Here is a 25,853-nt window from a genome sequence, read left to right on the forward strand (position 1 = left end):
AAATTATGCAAAGAGTTAGAGATTATGAGGTCTCAGTGTTGCAAACAATAATAGGATAAAGTTACTTTGACTAACTTGGTAGTATGTTCACAGGTATCTGTGCTGATGGTCACCTATCTAAAATTAATGGAGGCCAAGAAGCAAAAATTATGAAGCTAAGGGTGCTTGCTAAAAGCATGTCAACCTAGAAAGATGATGGAAGGATTAATATTTTGCCTAACTTTCATCATTTTAAATTGTAATTCCTTTATCTGTTCAAATATTTTGTAGATTAATTTTATCAACTGCCACATTACTAGAATATGGCCAATTTTACCCACCTTATTTTTAAACAGATGCCAGAGATTGTGGTTGATGAAAATTGTTTTTAGAATGACTATCAAGAAAATCTATTTTAGAAATCACTATTCACTTTATATTCTTATTTAAAACAACTGCAGTGCCTCTTTGTTTTAAATTTGCACATTCCTCATTAATTCTAAAGTTGAGCTTAAGCTGAAAGTTATTCAAAACTTGGAAAACCATGACTCACTGTCCTAAAGGAGAGAATGTCCCCCTCTCAGCTATCTCTGGGAAGTGTGCAGGGCACTCAATGCCCTCCCTCCCAGGCAAGAGCAGCATGCTGGCCCCACCGCGTGCCCACTGGGGTTATGTAGATGATTCCTCATCAGCTTGACTTACCAGCCCAACCTGCAGCTTGTAGACACTATTCCCTTTCCCAGGGGAGGGACCTGGAGGAGCTCCAGGCAGATCGGGAGGCCAGCCCTGGGCTCTGCTCTGCTGCCTCCCATTACCCCGCTGGACAGCATCCCAAGCAGGGGAGGATCCCAGGAGAGGGAAGACTTTTCATAAGCTCAACCATTTACCGGATCTTCTTGAGAAACAGGAAGAAAGCCAACTACTGAACTCTGCTTTTCACACTAATTTTACAGCCATTCAAACCCTTCTCTGCCACATGTTGACATCCATTACAGTGAACCCACAAAAGTACTCCTGCATTCACTGAGTTCTTAGCCTACTTTTGTAACTGACCTAATTTAATGTGTATTTGTTTATTTACATCCTAATATCACCATCCAAGTCATTATTACCTGTATTGGACTGCAAATTTTGCACAAATGGGATCATATCTGCTCAATTCACTTTGCAAAATGATTGCCCCAGAATCAAATACAAGCCTTAGAGTACATGCTTTTCTCTTGGGCTGACTGTGGTCTTTGAAGAGCCTCATTAAAGCTGCATTCAAGGTGGGAGCCCACCTACTATTCAACGGAAGTGGCTCTGCTACCAGCTTCCATAATTGAATTCTAATGAAATAACACAAAATGTAGCTAAAATCCTTTAGATGATCCCACTCACATCCATAGCCCATTAAAAGAGGCAATGAGTCACAGGCTAAGGGTTCTGAAGAGTGCCTTTCTTCACATATGACAAAACAATGGAGGCCCAGTGAGGTAAAACGGTTTGTGCAGAATTAGAGCTGACTGGCATCCATCTCCTGAGGCTCAGGGTTGCCCTTCGCAGAGGAAGCAGCGGACAAGTTGAAAACTGGAAAGGTGGCTTCAAGCTAAGCGCAAACAATACAGTGGTATGTACTGACATCAGCCATAGCCATTCCTGAAGTTAGTCTTCTATAAACTCATGCATTTCACCATCTGATGAGGTAGATGAAACAGGGGTGATTGAACATAGGTTCAAAATGCATCATTCCTTCTGGAAACAAAATCAAGTTGCTCTAAAACTCAGGCTTTTAGATGTGTGACCCCAAAATGCAAATGTAAGCAATGTAAGTGTCACTCTACATATATTTTATGTAATATATATATACATACACACACATACACACACACATACACACTTCATTAAGCTCCGGTATATGCATTACTCTGAAAAATCCCTCTCTGCTGCTATCATAACGCTCATTTGTTACATTTTAAGATAAATGACTGAAAGCAAACAGCAATTGTGAGACAGGAAATCAAATTCCATCAGATACAGAAGTCTGGTACCATCTGCCGAGGGTGCAATGATGAAGTATAAACACAGAGCGCATTTTGAGCCCTCCATAGTGACCTTGTACAAAAGTGCCCAGGAAACGAAGATGATGTGACACATTTTGCGACTTATATATACCAGCTGGATATAAAAGTCATAAAAAGCAAAGGTGACATTATATATATTTGACATATATGAACTGGATTGTTTTGTTTTAATTTATTTAAATGTTATTTTATGACTATGAAAGTACTGAGAACTAGTGGAAGAAAATTGGACAAATTAAAAATTTAAATTCCCCATCATCCCTCCATCAAGAGATTATTTGGAACATACAGCTATATTTTCTTCCAAACCTCTCTATACTTATGTAGGTTTGTACAGATAGATAGATAAATAGATGATAGATTTAATAAGGTTTATACAATGTTTTCATTCTTCTCCCAAGTAATATATTTACATGGAAACATGTTTTATGGAAAACATGGTATTTTGGTAGGTACCATCATACATAAGCTTATCTGTTAACTATTTCTTATTGTTGAAGGTTCAGGTTATTTCTACCTTTTGGTTATTAAACTAACACTACAACTAGCAAAATTTTAACAAAATGCACGTTACATTTAATCAATTTAGTTGCCAGGGTTTGCTTCTTCACGTTCCAAATTTGAGTTATATATTATGTGATTGTTTTTAATATATTATTTGTGTCTATTACTTTGTTCCTCATTTCGTATATTGTTGATCACTAATTTGTAATACTAATTCTAGTAAACATATGCCAGGCACCGTTCTAAGCACTTTCCATATATTTGCACATAGTACAAAATAATGGGCACAGTGCCCAATGCATACTCAATTATATTTTTTCTTTCCTCAGCTTTGCTCCCCTTAAAAAATGTAAGTTAAAATAAATTGAACCCTTCTTGGAAACAACACAGTCTAAAAGTCTAAGCTTTATAATCTAACCATTAACATCTTGTTCAGGATAAAACCCTTTGGGAACTCTATTTGAAATACATCTAGGCTCCCCTGGAAAATGCCTGGCCATCAATTCTCCCTGCTGAATGCACAGATGCCTTCCAAGTCTTCTCCCTAATATTATACAGATTCTTTCCTGCATTTACATCTATTGGAAACAGACTGACTTGGAGACATGCTGCCCAGAGACCAGGCCTAAAGTTATATTCTGTGTATGATTTAATATATTAGGGAGGAAGTTGTATACATAGTAAATAATAATTACAAATATCATTTAAGTATAATGTGGATGCAGTGCTGTAGATATTAAACACAAATTATTTTTCCTTTTTTCACTCAGTTCAAATAACAGTACCTTCTCAGACCACATGCTGCAGGAAAAGTAGGCAATTATTTCAGCATTATCCAGACATGCCAGCTACCAAAGAATAAATAGCATATTTATCTTTTTAAAATTATGTAGCAGGTTGGAAACAAATGTCATTTTAACAGCTGGTACCAGAGTTTCCCAAAGAGAGAGAACTGCCTTTGTTTAGGAAAATACCTGGAGAGACTGTTTTAAGTGGGGGAGTATGACCCAAGGAAATGTTTTATGTGAAAAACTGCACAACCAACTGATGCTGACTGCTCCATGAGATGCTCATAGAATCTGGAGGGTGGAGAAGATGTCAAGAAAGGAGAGAGGGCAAGCCATCAGTGAGAGTGGAGGGGGCAGTGGTCAGCAATGGAACAGGATGTTTGATCATGTGGAAAAGGAGGTCAATTTAAAAAATTCCAGTGTCAGGAATGCAGGACAGCAGCTGAATGAGTGTTTGGTTCTGCAACGTAAACTGCCTTAGTCACTGCAAACCTTCAGTGAAGCCATTATACACACCAATGCCTTCTTTGAATGGTGGTTTTTGTTTTATTTTGGAGTATGCATGAGATAAAGAAATAAGAACAGCTCCAAGAGCTAAGATTTAAAAAACAAACAAACAAGATCTAGAGTTTAGTAGGAATATGAAAACAGATCTAGAGTGAACATGAGAACAGGTGCCCCTGGGAAACACCAGAAATCATGGGAAGGACATTGAGCTTCCTACAGAATATAAAGTTGAGAGTTTGGGTCAACTCTGTGTACATTTCAAGGGAACCTAACATCATAGTTCCATGAAGGGATAGATACAATCTCTAGAGGAGGAGTATAAAATAAATAGGATAAAAAGGTGCTTTCCAACGTGCTTGGAGAACCAGACTTAGATTTCATCTATTTCTGCTATTACTTTCTTTTATTCCTTTTTTTCCCCAAGTGCTTGAGTTTCAGTAGTAATATTTTCACAAGGCCAAACATAAAATAATTTTAAGGAATTCTAAATGAAATCAAGCCATTGTTCTGATGAAAAGTAAGATTTTCTTTTTAATGGTTATAAAATAGAGTAGCATCAAAACTGAGTTACCTGAATGCAGGCTCTGAGTAAGCTCAGGAGGTAGTAAGGGCTGTCCCTGAGCCTGTGGTGCCATTGGTCCTTGAATGCTTTTCTGGATTTAGAAATGTCCAGTAAAGAAGAAGCAAGAGTGGCCCTCTCCCTGAAAACTCTATTCATCAGCCCAGCAAAGAGAGGGTATGTCTCATCAATGTTCTAGCATGTTTTGGTCCGACCTCATCTCCCTCCTCACAGTTATCCACTCTTCAAAGCAGAGCAAACAAGCCCCTACCGCTGTCAGTGCTTTGACCTGACTCTACTCCACCATGGTCACCAACAACCTCCTAATGATCAAAACCAGCAATCTTCTCTTCATTTCCATCTCTCCACACTTGCTCCTGAAGTGTAGTCTTGTCATAAAAACTACTCACCTCACCTTGGAATCTTTGACTCTGTTTATCTTATGTATTCCACTATTGCTCTGATCCTAACTTCTTTTTTTATTTTTTAAGTTCAGAGGTACAAGTTCAGGGGTACTAAAATGACTTCCAAAAACATTTCTCCAGATTTCTCATCTCTCCCAGCTTCAAGCCTCTATTTCCAAAAGCATGCACTACATGTCCATCTAGATATCTTACTAAATAACTCACTATCTATGTGTCCCAAACAGTGGTGGCAACAAGGGATGACCTGGTCAAGATTTATCATTTCTCTACTAGGCTCCTCTCACAACTATACCAAAGAAAGAAAATCATATGTCTGTACTGCAAATGCAGCAACTTCTTCTACCATCTTAGGCTCCACACATATAAATTCAGAAGATGCCACAGAGGCTGACCTTGCCGATTCTCCTAACCCTGCTTCTTTTTTTTTTTCTCCTTTGAGATGGAGTCTTGCTCTTGTTGCCCAGGCTGGAGTAAAATCGCACGATCTCGGCTCACCGCAACCTCTGCCTCCTGAGTTCAAGAGATTCTCCTGCCTCAGCCTCCCGAGTAGCTAGGATTACAGGCATGCACTACCACGCCCAGCTAATTTTGTATTTTTAGTAGAGATGGGGTTTCTCCATGTTGGTCAGGCTGGTCTCGAACTCCCAATCTCAGGTGATCCGCCCACCTTGGCCTCCCAAAGTGCTGGGAGCCACCACGCCCAGCCTCCTATCCCTACTTCTTACAGGTTATCTCATAAGGAATCTGAGCCACTACTTATTTTGAAATTATTTCATCTGTCTTAATGTCAGTTGAGTATCTGTAACAATAACTTATTTCATTTTCTTTCCAATGAAATATATCTTTATCTCCATAATACTTAGTGCTCCATAATGATATGTGGAATTGAAGGGCTCTCTACAACACAATCTCCTCATGCCCAAACCTACCTTCAACATTTATCTTAAGCTAAGCCACTAAGAGCTTTCTCAAGTTGTGCTTCCTAAAGCTGCAGTTCTCAAAATCCACCCCACATACCTATGAAGCCCATATAGGAAGCCCCATTTTAAAAATAATTTTTGTAATCGAATAAATATTAGAAACACTTCACACCTCCTCTTGGAGATTCATTCCAACCACTATTAGGTCACACTATTTTCACTCATATTCCATTGGCCAAGGCTGATCACATAGCTATCCAATAAAAGTTCTGAGAAGTCACGCAATTAAAAAAAAAAAACCTCTCTAGCTTCTTAATGTCAATGTTTTCCAAACATTTTATTAAGTTATGTTTATTAATATCTGAAAAACCTTAGGATTCAGATTATCTATGTTGAAAACTAGTAGTGGTTTAGATAAGGTAGGCATTTATCTCTTTCTCTGAGAGAGCACAATCAGCCCAAAGCTTGTATGGTGGTTTCAAGGCTCCTTCTATCTTGTTGCTCTGTGGTCCTGCAAAAGCAACTTTTCATCCATGACTGCCCCAGCTCCTGCCATCATGCTCATGTTCCACTCAATGGAGACAAGAAAAGAAGGGGACATATTGCACTCTTTTGAGCAAATGACCTGGGAATTGGTTACAGTATTTTCACTAAAATTCCATTGGCTACGGCTTGATCACATGATCACAACTAGCTACAAGGGAGGCTGGGAAATGTAGCCTTTAGGGACATGATCATATGCTCAGCTGAAACCTCTTTTATTACTTTAAAAAGAAGAAGAAGAGAACAGAGAATGGAGAAGAATTTGTAGTCTCTGCTATAACAGGTCCAGAACCCCTTCTGGTACATGCTGGGCTAAAGACCTGATGAATGAGAATAAGATTATGGAGGATGCACATTAAGTGATCTAGAAGGAAGTGTTTTACCAGCAATATCTAACATCTTCAAACGTTCACACTGAAAAACAGTCCTTTGCCATCAATTTCATTTCACCATTTCTTCAAATTTAGTGTAAATTCCAACCATTCTTAGAAAATTCCTTTATTAAATATTTTTAAATATTTTCAAAGATTTACAGTAAACAATTTCTCTGAACCTACTGTCCACTGTAACCATACTTCATTGAAAAAATGCAATCAAAATTTCTTTTCTCTAACAGTGTGTATACAAAAGGGAGACATTCAATTACATTAAATAATTTGTTTCACTCCCTAATCCTTAAATTCAGGTCTGCCACTCACTAGCTTTGTAACCATAAGCAGGTCAGTTGATTTTTCCAAGTATCAATTTCTGAGTCTCATTTCCTCTGTAAAATGAAAATAATGCATACTGCAGTATTGTTGTGGGGTTTAAATGGAATAATGCACATATATGTCAGTACGTAGTAGGTAGTCAATCATCGTTGGCACTTACTTTCGCAGGCAAAAAGTAGGTATTATAACTAGATGATCCTTAATATTCTACATTTCTGTGATTTAAAAAATAGTAAAGGGTGGGTAGTGCAGAAGTGCTGGCACTGGAACTTCAGGCAACACTGTAGTAAATTGGTGCTTTTTTCCCTGCAAGAGAGAGCAGCTTTCTTGATGTCATCTCAAAGTCTAGGAAACAGGTCTTGCATACACAAAAGCATATTTCAGATGGCATAGCCAGAATGTCTCCAAATCGCAAGTCTGACAAAATCAATTATAAAACTTCATAAGATTATCTTGATCTTATAAAGGACTGCCCCTCATGAAGGACTCTATGAAGTCCTCAATAAAATTTGTTGATGACAGGAATGATTGAGGGTTGCTGGGTAAATTAGGCAGAACCTAATGATAAATGTAGCAAAGTCTTAATGAAAAAATTCATTAGTAAAGTTTACTTTGGATAAAGTTTAACCTTTGCATAATATGAGCAATAAAGGAATAAACAGTGCAATGACCTCTCATATTAAAAAATGAAAAAAATATTATTTAAAAATAATGAAATTGTTCTAGATGCTCTCTAGATTTTTTACTCTAAAATTTTAAGAAATTTACAATATTAATTTCAGTGTGAATTTTTTTAGATTAAATACAATTCTATGCATTAAGTACAAGTACAGAAAGCCATCTGAGTTCGACAGTCAGCTATAAAATAATAGAAACACAAAACTAAAGCATTCCAGTAGGAATATCAAACATAAACGCTTACTCATGGTTTTGATGCAGACAATCCTACTTTTAAAAAATTAAATGGTATTTTTTACCGAGGAGTAAAGAAGACCCTAAATAATTAATATAATCATTGGTTCTTATTGCAAATAGTCAATGTTTAAGTCTTAGCTCTCTCTCACCCTGTCATTCTTCCTTTTCTATTTCTCTCTCTCTCTCCCTCCGTCTCTCTCTCCCTCCCTCCTTCCTTCCCTTCCTCTTTCTCTTTCTCACCACTTTGAGCTGTATACATTACATTTTTCAAAAAGAAGGAAAAGAAGAGTCACCAAAGACACAAAAAGTACAGAAAAAAAAAATGAACCTTGGAGGACTCCATGATTGAACATATTTATTCATTTAGAAATTGCAGCCACAAGAACACATCTACTTATACTTTCCTAATGTCAGAGGAAACTTTTTACAGAGCAAAGGATAATACTCATGAGTCCATAATAAATCCCTTTGGTGATCTGATTAATGTTCTTGGTACCTGGATTAATACAATTTTTTTGGTTATGCATTCTGCTTCGAAGTGAAGACTTATTTTATTAAGAAGAATTTCTGGAATGTGTGATGTTATATAAATGTATTTCTGGTAGCTATTTTTCTGGAGATAATAAGAATTACAGAAAACTCACTTTCTTGGAATGGTTTACATCCGTGAATTTCAGGAATTAGACTGAACTGACAGTTGGTGGGGTAAATGCTAGTTAAGACTTATATCATATCAACAATAAACTCGGTTCTTCAATAACCTGGAAGGTTACACTAAGGAGTTAATACCACACAATCTCTGCCCTGAATTCTTCTGTATTTTGATATTAAACTGTTTGAGAGTACATTACATTCCAACATTTCTAATGATTTTTCTTCACAAACTCTCTACATTTTTAGACCTGTGTTTATTCAGCAAATGGATAAGATAAATCTCTGTGAACTAGCCAAATAATATCTTGATGCCTTTTAATACATTGAGAGCATTTAATCAGTACCCAGCACTGTTCTAAATATTTTAAATACTTACAACTTACAATAGGGTAGGTATTATTTTTATTCCCATTTTCCAAATAAAAAAATGGAAGGAAAGAGAAAGAAAGTAATTTGCCTAAGGTTACAACAGCTTGTAACACATGAAGTCAAGGCTGATACTTCAAGGCAAAGGGTTGCAGAGTTGCAGAGATCGTAGTACAAGATAGAGGATTGGTAAGGAAGACTAAGGAGGGGGTACTCCTCATGGAACAGGATTCAATAGCAAAGCAGCATCAAGAAGGAAGGAAAACTCACTGGAATCTATATCCAGAACCATTGGTCTGAGACTCCTAAAACATCCTCAGAGAGCAAAATAGGTCTCATTGTTCACAACAGGCTCCAACTTGGTAGAGGGAGTTAAGTAGTCTCGTTCATGAATGTTTTTATTTAGGGGCCAGCGTTCCTAAGAAATCATTGCCATATTCTCACCGGGTTTGTCCACAAGCTATCTCCTGCATGCATTATGAGCACTAACTCTTTAGCACCAACTTCCCTGACCACGTTCTCCCCAGCCCACCAGTCTGCCCCCTCCCGCTGCCCAGAAAGAAACCCCCTGCTGCCCAAAGCTCACCCATCACATAGGAACTGGTCAAGTTCCACCTCTTCCACAAAATGCTCCCTTTCCTCTTAAATACCTAAATAGCTACAGCATTTGTCATCTGTATTTTACACTCAGTCACATATTTCATTGAAATGTTTTTGCTTCTCTGCATGAGTAACTAACCTGGGAATTCTCTGAGGCCAATGACCATGTAGTATTACTTCTCTCTATCTATAAGTATTACTTAACTCATAGTGCTCATCATGGTGTTTGCTTATACAAACTGCCTAACGGGTACTTGTTAAATAAATGTATCCATGAATGTCATAACTTCCATCAACCCACTATTTGTGGTACACAAAGAAATGCTCAATAAGTCCATATTGATTAATGAATTATTTCACTGTTGAGTCAGTAATTGTTTGCAGTATTACAACAAAAGACTGTGATCCTAATCCAGTACTAGTTATTTAAAATAAATAACATTTAATATGTGTCAAAGGCACTTTGTATAATTCTACAGGAGCCACACTATGGACTAATCCCTGGGATTCATTTCTAAAGAAGGCAAACATTTTCCTTATTCTCTCAAGCCTAGTGAGAAGACATTGCATCCCTGGTCATTCCCTCCCTATCTTTGACACATACTTGACAATGGTTGTGATATTTGAGCTTTAATAGTCATGGGGGAGGGGGAGGGGGAGGGATAGCATTAGGAGATATACCTAATGTAAATGACGAGTTAATGGATGCAGCACACCAACATGGAACATGTATACATATGTAACAAACCTGCACGTTGTGCACATGTGCCCTAGAACTTAAAGTAGAATTAAAAAAAAGAACAAACAGAAAACAAAACAGTATTTCAGAGAAAAAAATAGTGATAGCAATTAAGAAGAAGGCTAGTAACTCAAGGCTACAGTCCCTGGCTTTGGTTTTGCTTTGACCGTTCTGTAAATGTGCATGTACACAGCATGCTTGCATGTACTGTGTCTGGTGTAATACTAACACAATGAAATTAAATGTGACTGGAGATCAAATAGCAAAGCCACCTTAGTTTATGACATTATTTGGATATAATCACTATAATCACTATGAACATATCTGTTTCCTAGTAACTATTTAAAAGGTAGACATGCAATTTAGGGGATAATTCTTTCTGAAAACATCTCTATTAAGGCCATGCCTTTTTTTCTTCTCCTCTGCAAAACGTTTTCGACTTGTGTTTTATTTAAATTTCAGACCAGAATAGTACGGCAGATTACATAGTAACTTACATCTCCACAATGAGAAAATACCTTAGTTGATCAAATTTCTAATACTGAATGTTTAATTTTTAAATGTTCTTGTTTTTAATCTGAAAGGCTGAAGAAGAGCTAATAAAATATATCACATGAAATTTTAAAAGTGAAAGATAAAATGTATGCAGACAATATTATTCCATTTACTTCCATGCTAAACCCCTTACTTTATTACAGACAACTTTGGGGGGATAATCCTCTGGCCACTGGAGTCCAACTTTTTACCTTTGTCTTCCCACTACCTAAGCATAGCAGAAACTCTCTAATCATCTTGTTATTCCAAACATCAGATGCAGTGCCTGGCACACAGTAGGCATTCAGTAGTTGTTTGTTCAATAAATAAATGAGAATCTTTTGAAGCCACACAAATGAACTAATATCTTTTGAGGATGAATGATAAAAAGCATTTGCATCAGAGAACAAAGTAGTCTTTGAAGTTGAATCTCTCTAAGAGTCTAAAAATTCAAAGGCTCTTCTACATGACCATGACAGTTTATTTCAATACTACTTTGAAACAATGACTTCATTTTCTCTAGCTTTTTTATTTTCCTCAATCATAATCAGAAAAGGCTAATAAAGTGGTCATGTTTACATAACATTGCAAACTAAAATCTACTGCAAACTGGTGAAAACAACTTGTCACAACTGACAAATAATGTGAGCCTTATTCTCACATATCCTGTTATTCACAATAATTAACAGAAAAACTGGTTCAAAGATCTAACTTTGTATTAATTCTAAGTGCAGCATAAGAGATTTACTTTTTTACTATTCCATAATAATATTCATAGAATTAAAACAAAACAAGTACTTTGACTCTCTCAGAAGAAAAATATTATTCCCATAAATTTTAAATAGTCCTTTCGTGACACCAAAGTATCCACTTTTTGCTTATTTGTGGAGTAAAATACATTTCCTATATTTTTATATATCTATACAGCTGATGTCTTTTCTCATTTTTTTAAATTTATTTAAAATTTTTTTGTTTTTATTTCTGAGATGGAGTCTCACTCTGTCACCCAGGCTGGAGTACAGTGGCAAGATCTCAGCTCACTGCAACCTCTACCTCCTGGATTGAAGCAATTCTTCTGCCTCAGCCTCCCAAGTAGCTAAGGTTACAGGCACCTGCCACAATGTACAGCTAAGTTTTATATTTTTAGTAGAGGTGGGGTTTCACCATGTTGGCCAGGCTGGTCTCAAACTCCTAACCTCAAGTGATCCGCCTGCCTTGGCCTCCCAACATGCTGGGATTACAGGCATGAACCACCACTCCTCACCCTCTTTTCTCATTTTTAAAAGCTTGTATCCTTCAACATTTTTCTCTATATTCTGTGAATTTGTCAGGTTTCTTTTTTTTTTTCAATTGGAGTACCAATAAATGCCAAGGTTAGCCAATGAAAGCCTGGGCATTATAGGATGTCACTAAATTGATTTATTGACCCTTTGCCTTACAACACCTTCAACATCAGAGAAGTAGGGATTCAGTCAGAAACTCCTCAACACTTAGTATTACTAGAATTACGTTACCAATTAAAATTTGTTCATCACTCCTTGAGTGTGGTCTCTTGTGAGCCCTGTAAAGAATTAAACAAAAAGTGATGAAGGTTTTAATTCCACCATGGGTCTGCTTGCCATCACCATATTTCTAGATCTCATTGTATACATTCATACATTGATACACCATTCATTCCCAGCATTTCCCACATGCTTACTTTTAATGGTGTGATAATCTGATTAATGGCTTTCTAAACCACTAGAAAACCCATTGAAACTCTTTTGGTAAAGAGCTAAAATTAAATATTTTAGGCTTTGTGCACCAAAAGTTATTTGATGTAACTACTCAAGTTGGACATTATAACATGAAAAACATCATAGGCAATATGTAAAAGAATAAGGATGGCTATGTTATGATAAAATTTTATTTCAGTGTCTGTACACCTAAATTAAATTCACATAATTGTTTACATGACACAAAATACTAGTCTTCTTTTAGTGTTTTTCAGTCTTAGCTTGAGGGTTGTACGAAAACCAGTAGGAGGTAGGTTCAGCTTGCAGATCGTAGTTTGCTGACCCCTGCATTAGACTTTCAGACCCATAAGAAGAAATTCTGTGTCATATCTTAATTTGCCAACATAGGTCCAGGCCTTAGACAATGCTCTATACATTGTACATGCTCAACACATGCTTAGAGGATGAATCACTGCTAAATAATTTATGGTTCTCTTAATACCATGGTTACCTTGTTCGTGTGTGAATGATTTTTTTGGTCTCTCTCTCTCTCTCTCTCTCTCTCTCTCTCTCTCTCTCTCTCTTTCCCTCCCTCTCTCTCTCTCTGCCTTTCTCTCTCTCTTTCTTTCTAAGATTCTAGTGAAGTCAGAACGTGGTAGCCTTAGAGGGTTATTCTATTCTTAAAGGGTAATTCTTACTTTAAAAGGTAAGTTATTTCTATTAAGTTCAGGATATTTAGAAAGAGACTTAGTTTTCAAAGAAGAGCTCAGTTGAGTAACTCAAATGGTACAATGAACTGAATGATTACGTCCCTTCAAAATTCACATGTTGACAGTCTAATCCCCAAGGTAATGGGATCACGAAGTGAAATTTTTGGGAGGTGCTTAGGTCATAAGACTGAAGCCCTCACAAATGGGATTAGTGCCTTTATAAAGGAAACAGACAGCTCTCTTGTCCCTTCTACCACCTGAGGAAGCAAGGAGAAGGCACTGTCTAAGAGCCAGAGTATGAGTCCTCACCAGACACCCACCCTGCCAGTGCCTGGATATTGGACATCCCAGCTTCCAGAATTGGACAATAAATTTCTGTTTAGCTTATAAGCTACCCATCTTAGGGTATGTTTTATAGCAGCCTGAGCAGACTAAGACAAATGGTAATAAGCCACATAGCACATTATCAAAACTGTCACTGCTACCTTCCTGGAGCAGCCTGAGTGCAACAGTCAACAGTCTCCTAAGATTGAGAGAAATGTATCTTTGGCTCTCTGGACCTGATCTACTTTGTTCTGGTGCCAACTACCAACTTTTCCATTAAATTCTAGTGCTGTGCCTGAGCCCAGCACCAATGAAGCATTGTGTCCTTCTGCATATGCAAGACTTGGCTGTGGTCTTCAGCTTTATTCTGGAGTAAGTGATAGGGTACAGCCCCGAGCTAGGTCCAGGGCTACTGTCACTCCTACCAGAGCAGATTTATTGCTGCGTCCCTCCACAATCCTTAAAATCATATAGTCATTTTCACCCTACGCAGTTGTCACCAGCCCTTGCCACAGCTACCATGCCTACAAAATGACATACCAGCAGCAAAGGATAACTCTGTCTTTGTGAGACCTACTCTGTGGATCTATGCAAACCTATATAGTTTAAATTGTTCTTTAGGGGAGCATACGATGTTGCAGAAACCAAGTACAAATTCTACAACCAATAACATTTTGAAAAATAAAAAGAAAACATCAAAACAGAGAGTTAAAATGGAGCAACAGTATTTTATAGCTAGTAAGCTGCATGTTTTCTTGTGCATGACTCTAAAAGCAGTAAAAAGATGCTTTGCTAAAAAGCATGATTGATAGAAATTTTCTAACTTTTCAGCCACACGCTGTTGAAAATATTTCTACCAATGAAATCAAAACAATCTTATAAATTATCTACATTCCTTCATGAACCATCATTTACAAGTTACAATTAAGCCTTTTCTTCTTTTGAAACTGTCTTTACAAATATTACTCTGGGAATTTTATACATGGTGTTTGGTCCTACCTTCAGATTAGAGAAACTGTATTTTGAGTTCTGAGTAGAAGGCAGAGAGGAACTCGCTAACATGTTCATAGGATTTGGGAGGAAAAAAAGTCTAGAAGTTTTCACAGTGGTGCTAGGAGAAGCTTAAAGGAGTGTATTCCTTCCCTGTGTCATGAATGTGTTCTCTATTCACCAGAGTAAATAAATAACTGTATAGGTATAAATTAAAATAGATAGATCAATAAATAACATTTTTTAGAACCAGAAAAATCAGCATCCATCAAGCTGAGAGTCCCCACACAATACCATTCTGTGGGGTGTGCTATACTGAGGAAACCAAGGAAAGAATGTTAAACACTTGATTGGAATAAAATCAGACCCTAAGAATAAGGCTGGGAAAAAAGACAGAGCTCAGAGCCCAGCAGCTACGTACACCTGAAAGGATTCAACAGGTCCCAGGAAGGTGTCTGCACCTCTGCCCTGACTCCTCCAATGCTCTGGTTTTTACCACCTCAAAGGGGAGGTGGGGTCCTACTACCTGGGGTCCTATCACCTATTGTAGGACCCCAGGCCGACCCTCCTGCTTGCCCACATGGTGCCTGTGGTGCCTACTTGGACTTAAAGTACAAAACTTGGAAGCATTTAAAGGGTAAGAGAAATGCTTGAGAGTCGCTGCAGTGAGTCAGCACATTAATGCTGACTCCACAGTTATCTGGATTAGAGCCGGCCTTGTCTGTGACCTGGACTCTCACTTTGCCCAATCCCAAGCGCTTGCAGAATGGCTGGCTGGCCGGAGCCCCTGCCAATTTGTTTTTCTGGCTTGCATTTCATTATTTAACATAAACCAGGAGTCAGTACTAAACCAGCCTTCTAGTTCTCATATCTTTCATCATCCCAGAAATTGACAAAAACTGACAGAGTTGAGAGGATATCTCATTTTACCTGCCAAATATTTCCTACCTTATACTCTATAGCAAAAAAAAAAAAAAAATGACAATTTCAAAGCATTTTCAAAGCAGAAGATTTTAATGTATTGTTATTCTTGAGGATAAATCTTTCAGGATATTATCTTCCAGAATTCCTGATGTAACAGGAAAGAGTAAGATCGGTATCTGAAGCAGTTTCCACAGATAAGACTAGATCATTATATTTTTTAAAGATATGTACATGGACATCAGCTTGTTCTGGGCTCTCGCATGTATTTACTACAGTGTCAGACACCTACCAAGTGCTTAATAAGTATGAATTCTTAGCTTTTGCTTCAGGGTTTTGGGTAAGCCTTTGCAATTCCCAAGTCGAAAGTCAGCAAAACGTTATATATCAAACAAAAGAAACCACCTCACCTACAACAATGGGCCTGAGACTCAGCAGGATGAGAAATATCTTTTTATGAATACGGTTTTTAAAATATGGAGCCACCCCACATAATAAACAGCAGGACAGGTCAAGTATTAGACACAATGAATGCCAATGGGTGGTTTTGGCATGTCTTTTGAACACAGCGGGCCACAGCCATGGTCCTCATTTCTTTCTAATTGGCACATGTGACATCTGGACCTCTCTATTAGCCTGAGGTCACAGCACTTTGTGCAGGAACCACAGATTTAAAGAGACCTTGGTATGTATTCATAAGGCTGAAATGAAGATCACATCTGCGCAACTCCACCAGTCCTTTGCTCAAAGTCTCTCCAGGATCGATGATTAAGGAAAGCAAGATGATTGACAGGCAGTACTACAAGGATTAGCAAATTGCAGCTCCCTTCTCACCACCCCACTGTCTGTCCATCTCTGGTATCCATTCCTGCTCCTCACCTCCCAACTACCAGGCTCTGTGTTTCTTCCCCTAGACAAGATGATGAAAGCAAGAGATCAGGTATTCAAAATTGCCATGAAGGCTCTCTCTTCCTTGCCATGCCATCCCTGGCATCTTGTCAGTTGGCTTCCAAGTTTCAGCATTCACTCTGTAAAATGAATTAATTTATGTGAAATTTGCTGATAGATGCAGGCTCAGCACTCTCAAAAAATGACAAATCTTCCTGATGGAATTTGTCTTTTAATTGTCTTCCCTTGGAGAATACATATTTTCACTCTCCCTATTGCTACCATAGGTACTGCATTTGTCCTGATCAGCATAGTAACATAAAGAGGCCGTAGAGAAGGCATATGGCCAGCTGCACTTTTCATTTCCTGGTTCTCTGTTGACAGTATTGCTTATTTCCAGATGGATAAATAGTTTGCACCTTAATGTAATCAAAGACTGAAAAAAAGATGCCACTTGAAAAACATTTGGGAAAAGAGAAAAGAAGGGGAAAATAGGCCTCTGAGGTGGTATCTATAATGTGGCACTGAATTTCACTCTATCTTCACAAACAATAAACCTCATGTTTTATAACATTTTACTGAAGCATTGTTTTCTAATAAATCCCCTTTTGTTTTGATTCTTGTTGCTGTATAATAAGCAAAGAAGAAAAGAACAATGGCTGGAAATTCTGTCTGTGTGATTTGAAGTGCTCTCACTCGCATGCTGAGAAGTGTTATAACGAATATTTTTGGCATCAGCTGATGATAGCAGCTTGGTACTAGCAGCACTTGATTCAGAATGTCATATGATACAATAATACACAAATTGAGTGCACAGAGGGGGAAAAATCATGCAACCTGTCATAGGTACAGTGATATTCCATGCGTATTCAGGGCTGGAGCTGTAGAGGTAGAAACCTGAAATCTGAAATATGAAAAAAATGAACAAACACTTAACATCCACAAATACCAAGCAAAAATTAACAAATGAAACATAGCAGTTGTTACGCAATCATAATACAAGAGGCTTCTCTAGTCAAAATCTTATGGCATAAATCTATGAATGAACTGCTACAACTAAAGTACTCAAGTCAATGGGAAAACATATTTATTCAAATAAAATGCCTTTTCTATGACTTTTTAACAACTAATTTTCTTAAAATGACAGGCCTTTTCTCCATTGCTTAATCTTCATCTTCCACTGCTTTTTTCTAGAAGACTGTTTGGTCCAAAAAAAAACACACACACACACACATCCTGAATGATTAGGAAAACTACTAGGACTGCTTTATTTAAAATTTTTTTTAGTATCAGCAGGGAATTTATTTCATGTTATCTCTAAAAATAAATACATTCTAAATATTAACTCCAGGGGCATTCTTTTAACCCCGTGGCATCCCCTTGGCTTGAACTCTGTCACTTGTGTTTGAATATTTGAGTGGTTGCTGGGACTAGATTGTCAATTTCTGTTTGCCCTCCCCTCCTTTCTTATTTCCACTATTTCTCCAGTGGTCAAAATAGCTGTTTCCTTCTGATAATATTAGTGAAATTTTTCTAGTTTCACTTTTCCCTAGTCTATATAGTTAGACTGCCATTGTCCAAGTTCTGGCTCCCTCAGAACCATCTGTGTGACCTCTATCAAAAGACGGATCTCTCAGTGCCTCAGTTTCCTGATCTACCCCCTGAGGTTACCGTGAGGATTAAATGAGTTACAATAGTACTTAGAACAATGTCTGGCACAGAGTAAGCTCTGTGTTAATGTTCTCAACTTGAAAATTGAAGTGATTTCATTGTGAATGCTATTATTCAAAATATTTTAAAATATCTACTTTGATTTGTTTTTCTCCCATCAGTTTATGGATTACTTTACTTTAAGTAGTTGGTATGATTATTTTAAGTTGGCCACCCATAGGAGTTTAAAACCAGAAAGAACCATAAAAATCATGTTGTCCAACTTCTACAGGAGGTTCTTCATCACTATGATTATCACCAGGCTTTGTTCCTCAGTTGTACTTCCCATGGATTCTGGTGCCACTGGAGCGCATTTTTATCTAAGCTCGGGGCATGGAGATGTTCTCAACCGTATCTACAAATTCACTTTCGTCTCTGTCCCTCTCATCAACATCTTCTGAACAGTGAAGATCTTCACTCCACCATGCACTGTGATATCTAATGGTTCGTGGTGTAGGCAAAGAGGATTCCTAGTTACTCTAGACTTTTCCTTGCCTCTTAGCAGCCTTAATTTTTTTCTTGTCCTTTGACTTGTACGGTACTGTGTGGTTTGTGATACCTTTGCACTGTGTGGTTTGTGATATCTTTGCACAATTATTACACAATGGATCCTAAAACCAACTTTCTAAAGGTCGGCGAAACAGGCATAATTATTCCCTCATTCTCCCTCAGGGCACTGAAAATCAAAGGCTAGGATCTTGCCTGAGATTACAGAATTAGAAGTACCAGAGAGAAACATAAAGTCCAAGTCTTAGGATTTTCTCTCCAAAGGTTTTTTCACAGCACCACATTGCTTTTCCCCAAAACACATTGCTTCATACAACCATATTAGCAGAAGCAAATACCTCCTCAATGGGCAGAGACCAAGAAAATGACAGAAACGATAAAATAATGTCTGAATGGGCAGTAAAATATTTACACCATTCAGCAGCTCTGGGTCAAGTTCACATTGAGGCCATCCAGATGATGCAGAGATTGCGAAAATAGATTCCTGAGTTCCCTATTCATCCAAAATGGAGTTGAAAAATAAAGTCCCTTTGAACTATAGAAGAAAAAAAACAGAAGAATTGACCTCAATCGTGTTGCTCCTTAATGTTGGTTATGTAGGACTGAGTTTGCATTGTCAGGACCACTGTTTCTGTTCCTTTTGGAAGGTTAGAAAACCATTGTTATTTGTATATTTCAACTCTACAATTAAAAGTTTTTGCATCCCCTTCAGATATTTAGGTAAAATGAAGTTGGTGTGACATTTCTCATCATGTCTCCCAGGCCCACAAAGAAAACAGATGGTCTCTGAGTTCTAGAGATCTCTTTGTGTTCTATATTAAAATGTTTTCCAATAGATTGACATAGTGTAGGAGTCTGGCTCTTCATTAAAAAATTGTTTCTTAGGTTTTCTGCAACTTCTTCTGAAAAGTATAAGATTTTGAGTTATCGTGGTTTGCAGCTTGGTGCACAAAACCCCTCTGCACACCGTATTGGAATCACTTTGCATTTTTGGGGTGGTCTGCAGAATAGGGCAATGGACTTAGGGACACTTCATTGGCCTTGATAATCCCTGATGTACTGCAAGGCAATTAGCAACTAAATTTTTGCTAAGTGCACTTAAGAGTAATAAGAAAAATTAAAATGTCATCAAAATGCTAACCACAGATTCAACTAAAACTGAACCAAAGAATGGCATATTTAGTCTTGAGCTTGAAGACCTAAATCACACAACTATAGAAGCACAATTGTGCATCCATAGTGCTCCACTTCTCCTTCCAAACCACTTCCCCCAGAAAAGCAGCTTTGGAGACTGTCTTTACTTCAGTTAGATGCTAAAGCTCAAGGAATGTGAAACAACCCAGGGAAACTAGAATTCAGCAGCAGTGCTAAGACAAAATTAAGTGCACTCCTTTCAGCTATTCATGAAATCCTCATAAATAGGCCAAACTATTGCATTCTATCACGGAGATAACATAGCTGAAATAATTTACATGTTTCCATTTTAGTGTAGTAAATCACCCCAGCATAAAAATCACACAAATATAGCAGAAGTTATCTTACCCATGATCTACCTACTAGAATCATTTAATCAACAACAACAACAACAAAAAAGTAACTTTACAGTGGAATAACATGACTATGCTAGCTCAGACAGGTGCTCAAAGTCAACATCAATGGTGATAAGTCATACTGATAGTATTGGTAGATAACCTTCATATGATGGGAGAAGGTGGCATTTTACCTCGGATTTTCCTCCCCCCAGAACCCATAATACTCTTCTAAACATGAAGAAAATATCAGACAAATTCAAATTGAGGAACATTCTACAAAATACTTGAACCAAAGCTCTTCAAAACTGTTCAGGCCATCAAAAACAGGGAAAGTTTGCAAAGCTGTCACAGTCTAGAGGACCCCTAAAAAGACAGACAACTCAATGTAACATGGTATCTTATATGGAATCCTGGAACAGGAAAAGGACATTAGGTAGAAACTAATGAAATCCTAGTAAATTGTGGGCTTTAGTTAGTAATAATGTATCAATATTGATTCATTAGTAGTTATGACAAATGCAGCATACTTACATAAGAGGCTATGTAAGAGGAAGCTGGGTGTGGGATATAATGAGAACTCTGTACTCTCTCTGCAACTTTTCTGTAAATCTAAAACTATTCTGAAATAAAAGGTTTATTACAAATAAAAAAGGGCATAGGGGTTCATGCTTATAATCCCAGCATTTTGGGAGGCTGAGGCAGGAGGATTGCTTTAGCCCAGGAGTTTGAGACCAGTGTGGGCAAAACAGCAAGATCCTACCTCTATAAAAAAAAAGAATCAAAAAATTAGCAGGGCATGGTGGTGTGCATCTGCAGTCCCAGCTACTTGGGAAGCTGAGGTGGGAGGATGGCTTGATCCCAGGAAGTCATTAATGATTGCATTATTAAATGAACCAAAACTATTTTTTATCTCTTCTGTTTTACAGATCAATGTGATGGTGCCCGTGGAAAGCTGGCCACAGTGGCTGGGATGCCCTCACAGAATGTGCATGCAGGGAAGTTCTCGTCTCAACAACACATGGCCGTAATTTTGTTTATACACATTGTACTGCTGCAGTGTAAGAATTTTTGAAATCACAAGTATAATTGCAAAAGACAGAGTTATTTCTATGAAAAATAGATTGGATGATTTGGCAAAACCCGGTAGAGGCAAATGTCTAAGAGTATTTATTTAAGTACATGTGTTCTCATGCCATAAACGATTGGGAAAAAAAAACTCATGAAAATCAAGAAGGATGCTGCACTCAGCTTGCTTATGTTCTTCAAGTTCTGCTCCACTTAAAAACACCAAAATTAGAAATCATAGATCGTGGGTGTGATTTCTGCAGGAACTCAGATCAGTTCAACCCTAATCAAAGAACACACGGTGGAGCTATCTCAAAGTACTGATGAATGAGCATTTATATATTTAATATAAAATAAAATGTTCAAGGCATTTGTGTGTCATTTTTAATAATTGTCCTGTTTTACTCTCTATTTTTGTGAATTTATCTTTTCAATTAACCAGTTGCTCCTGATCCCAATTGACTAACGAAGACATTCTATTGAAGGTGATTTTTCATTTTACCTTTTATGTGTTAGTATTTTACAGTATGTCTTTTACCATATGTCCTTTATTTGGTAAGTTCCGGTTTTTATTTTGCACTGTTTTATAATAAATGCGGTGTGCACTTCTGTCACCTTTTTTTCCCTGGTGGACCCTAGACACAAGGGTGATTGCCTAATTATACTGTGCTGCTTATAAGAAGCAAATTAGTTAAGTGGCTTCTTAGATGAACAGTGCAAAGTGCCACATGAAAGCTGGAGGAAAAATATCCCCAAGAACAAAAGAGCTTTAAAATGTTGTTTTATTTTTTAAAATTCCAGTGTCTGAGAAAACATCATTTCTTCAAAATTAAGTGACTCTATTTTCTAAGAACTCTTAAGTAGGAGCGAAGATGAGAACTGAATAAATGTGATGTGCTTCTCTCTTGGCCTCTAGGTAATAAATTCTGCACTATACAGATTACACTAGACGTAAATCTGTTTCTTATTTTACGCTGAGAGCAAGATCACTAAGACATACTTTACCTTCCTTAACAGAATCTATCTTTCTCAATGATGGTGATAAAGCAGTTTTTTCTACATTGGTAGAAAACTCATTCTAATCGAAGTTGAATAGTTCCAAGCTGTTAGAATTTTCTAAGCAAAAGAATAGCAAGATGCTCCAAGGATACAACGAATGAAATTCAATGGTTATTTACAAATTCAGCTGTTCACCGAAAACGAAAAGCTTCTTAAAAAATTAGGGTGGTTGAGTCTGAAGTATGGTTTGGAGAAGTGATTTTTTAAATAGGGTATTTATAAAAATATACTTGAGAAACCAATCCAGGGGAGTCAAAATGGATGCAACCAAACCTTAAGAATATAAAGCAGTGCAAACAATCCAAAAGCAGTGCTTCTTAGGATTAAGCCATGTGCACATTTAAAGGTTAGGAGAATTTCAGCGTGTGGCTTGGCTGGACCTTTTCTGTTTCCATTACGATCATACTATTGTCAGAAATCCCAGCTAGCAAGCAGGCAAGAGATCATGAGGAAAATCAAACAGGAGTAGAACCACTGGGGCTGCCTGAATTTCTACCTGCACCTTTCCCGATTTAGGCAAGGAGACTTGGCTGCACAGCGGGAGGTGGAGAGGGAAAGGGATGGTGACAGAAGGAAGGAGGAGGCCCCGGAAGCGAGGTCTCAGGATAGCATAGGCTCCCTGTTTCTTTTCCTTTCTTTGCTTCCTACAGGCATTAACCTTGAGCCTAAAAGCACAATATGAGGAAATAAGCAAACAAGATGAGGGGCAGCACCAAAGAAATGCTCTAGGCCCTAGGAAGGTTAGATTTTTGAGAACACATCAACTTGGGTAACACAAAATATGAGTAAAAACAAATATGAGAGAAAAACATATATGTAAACTAAACACAAAAATTGAATTAAACCATTAAAAGTTCGCTGATCTTATCCTTAAACAAACTTCTGGGATATGTGTATTTCATCATTCGTGTGTTTGAAATTAAATTTTATTTAACTGGTATTTTTAAGCTAACTGTTCTACCACCAAAATCAGTTTTAAAATACACTTCTAGTTTCTGCTACATTCTCATATAATTTAAAATCAGCCGTGTGAAGAAAATACAAACCTTATATTCAAAGCCTAGAATCAACTATATACCTAAAATATACCAGAACTGATTGTTTTATAAATGAGCAACAGTGAGCATTCTTCTCTTTAGAACCTGGCTCATAACTCATCTCTCCCACCAACCTTCTTGTGGCTTCCTCAAATCTTCCCTTCTCTCCAGCTGAAAACTACAGCATCATCATACATATCTGCCTTCTTCTCATGTTAAATGTAATCTATGCCTCGAGAATCTCACCTAATCCCTGCTGGACATTTCTAAACAAATGTCCATATGTACCCCTCAGCAAATTATTCAACATCTGAAAAGTGTCTTTCTCCAGATTTGACAGTCTTGTTGTATTCCCTAAAGAAGTTAATGCCAACCTCATCCTCTCAGTTGCTCAAGAGCAAAACGTCTATATAATCTTCTATAACCCTTTCTCCCTGACCCCTCATCTCTAATCAGTTACCAAAGTGTGCCCAATCTATCTCCGTACGGACTATAATTTACAACCCCATCAGATTTTAAGCTCTATCATAGTAAGAATATTAGATTTGTTTGAAATACTGTACCCATTACCCAGTACCATATCTGGCACAAGAAGACACACAGTGCATATTTGTTGACTAAAGTTATATATTACTATATCTAAAGGCAATTATTTTAGTTGTTAGCCTTTTATATTTCACATAATCACACATGAGAGGATTTTCAGGGATCTTTTGCCCATCACAGAACACTGATCTAAATTTGCTTATATTCCCTGTTTTCCTGACGGCCCAAAGTCCTTACCAATATGCACACAGACACACACACACACACATACACACACACACACATGTTTAACCTTAACAACATTTCAAATTGATAATCACTATATAGAAATTATTTTTAAAAGAAAAAGGCTATTCAGCTATTATCTTTTTTTCATCTTCTAGGCTTTCCTCAAAATAAAGTGGAAAATTGGCAAGCAATGAGTCCATTTGATAAAATGTAAACAGTCAAATGAAATAGATCAGGCCAAATGCTTTATTGAAATATTTAGTTTCATCCATCTACTTAATTGACAAAATTGGCCATATTGTTAAAAGTTTAATTTATCTCAGCCTTGCTGATATATCTATAATCAAAAGCAGCATTTTGGAATGGAATAGTTCCTTATACATATTTATATGGAGTTGACTTTTTAAAAAGAGTTTTCAACAAAATTTCACATAATGTAGCTGATGTATAATGACTAAGAAAAATAGGAAAACACAATTCAATTGACAGTTATGGATTTCCTACTTTGCAGACAATAAAACCTGCTAAGAGTATGTTGGAAACATCGAATAAAACATGGGCTCCTCAGCTATTGGGGTAGGTAGATAAAAATGTAAATTAATAAAGGAGGTGGATTACAATCCACGACAAAGTGGAAAAACAGAAGGCTTTGACTTCTGAGCTTCTGTCCTCTCCCTCTTGCCCTCTCATCTTGCTTTACCCACTCCCTCTTGAACTTGGACTTACCAGTCAGGACTCACTCCACCTCTGCATGCATGCAGATGAGCACACCTGAGGGGAAACAGGCAGCTCCACAAGCACACTTTTCTTCAATCTATGACGACTAACCTCAAGTGTGCCTTCAGTGCTGGAAGGCAATCTTACAGTATTCCCTGGAGATCATTCTATACCTCCTTTCTTCTCAAATCTTCCTGTACTTCTCACACACACACACACACACACACACACACACACACACACACACACACACTTTACTCTCAGATAATGGTTTTACTTCTGCCTTCACTGAGAAAGAAAGGAAGTGTCATCAGAAGAACACATGCCTACCACCATATCTGACAGCCACCTGCCTCTGTGTCCAGACACTCTGTCTTCCTTTCTGCTACTTTTGTCAAAATGTCCAGACTTTTAGATAGGGCCTCCTCCTCCACCTGTATCCCAGATCCTTCCTCACACTGCTTGTTCAAGAGCATTACCACAGCAGTTTTTCTCCTTGAGTATTCTTTGCTTTCTTACCAGCTTAAGGAGAATTCAAAAGGTTTTTAAAATACTATATCTAGCATATTGAATTGTTTTCTGCAGAATATTGAATGGAGTGTCAGTTAACCATGTTGGAGCTATATAAGTGGTTAATCCTCAGTTACATCTCACTTGATCCATCAGCAGCATTTTATATAATTAATCTCCCCTCTTTATTAAAACACTCTTCCATGTGGCTTCAGGAATCATGCTTGCTCATTCCTCCAATCAGATGTTTTTCCAGGTTCTTCCTCAAATCTCTGTGCTGTAAAGATCACCCTGCCCAACAGTCCAGCTCCAAACCAGGCCTTGTCACTATCTATACTGATTTCCAGGTGGAGCCATGGACTCAGTTACTAACAACTCTCAAATTTACATCCCAAATCCTCACCCTGTGCCCCAAATTCCAGGCTCAGAAATCCAACTCTCTGCTCACCACCTCCACTTAGACATCTCTTAAAAGCTTCTTAAATTTTGCATGTCTGAACCCAGACATTTCCTTCCAACTGCCAGATATCTTCCCACAAACTCCCAAACTCAGTGATAACTCTCTCTGCCCAGTTGCTCAAGCCAAAA

At 37.6% G+C, this 25,853-nt stretch overlaps 1 protein-coding gene across 4 annotated transcripts in view; it reads right to left on the reverse strand.

Moving 5' to 3' along the window:
* FGF14 (fibroblast growth factor 14) overlaps nt 1-25,853 on the reverse strand; it is a 679,448-nt gene that overhangs the window by 554,350 nt on the left and 99,245 nt on the right. The gene's annotated exons all lie outside the window — the stretch shown is intronic.

This window comes from Gorilla gorilla, chromosome 14, assembly GCF_029281585.2.
Source record: "Gorilla gorilla gorilla isolate KB3781 chromosome 14, NHGRI_mGorGor1-v2.1_pri, whole genome shotgun sequence".
In the NCBI taxonomy this organism is placed as follows: Eukaryota; Metazoa; Chordata; class Mammalia; order Primates; family Hominidae; genus Gorilla; species Gorilla gorilla.